General features: G+C 36.9%; 1 protein-coding gene across 1 annotated transcript in view; it reads right to left on the reverse strand.

The window, feature by feature from the left end:
- The window catches only part of CTDSPL (CTD small phosphatase like), a 109,398-nt gene that overhangs the window by 97,752 nt on the left and 10,957 nt on the right, over positions 1 to 689 (reverse strand). The gene's annotated exons all lie outside the window — the stretch shown is intronic.

Below are 689 nucleotides of genomic sequence, written 5' to 3' on the forward strand. Positions count from 1 at the left end.
CAGAAATACAAAGCATCCTAAGAGACTACTACAAGCAACTCTATGCCTATAAAATGGACAACCTGGAAGAAATGGACAAATTCTTAGAAAGGTATAACCTTCCAAGACTGAACCAGGAAGAAATAGAAAATATGAACAGACCAGTCACAAGTAATGAAATTGAAACTATGATTAAAAATCTTCCAACAAACCAAAGTCCAGGACCGGATGGCTTCACAGGTGAATTCTATTAAATATTTAGAGATGAGCTAACACCCATCCTTCACAAACACTTCCAAAACACTGCAGAGGAAGGAACACTCCCAAACTCATTCTACGAGGCCACCATCACCCTGATACCAAAACCAGACAAAGATACTACAAAAAAAAAGAAAATTACAGACGAATATCACTGATGAATATAGATACAAAAATCCCCCCAAAACACTAGCAAACAGAATCCAACAACACATTAAAAGGATCATACACCATGATCAAGTGGGATTTATCGCAGGGAGGCAAGGATTCTTCAATACATGCAAATCAATCAATGTGATACACCATATCAACAAATTGAAGAATAAAAACCATATGATCATCTCAATAGATGCAGAAAAGGCTTCTGACAAAATTCAACACCCATTTCTGATAAAAACTGTCCAGAAAATGGGCACAGAGGGAACCTACCTCAACATAATAAAGGCCATATA

Source organism: Physeter macrocephalus, chromosome 18 (assembly GCF_002837175.3).
Source record: "Physeter macrocephalus isolate SW-GA chromosome 18, ASM283717v5, whole genome shotgun sequence".
In the NCBI taxonomy this organism is placed as follows: domain Eukaryota; kingdom Metazoa; phylum Chordata; class Mammalia; order Artiodactyla; family Physeteridae; genus Physeter; species Physeter macrocephalus.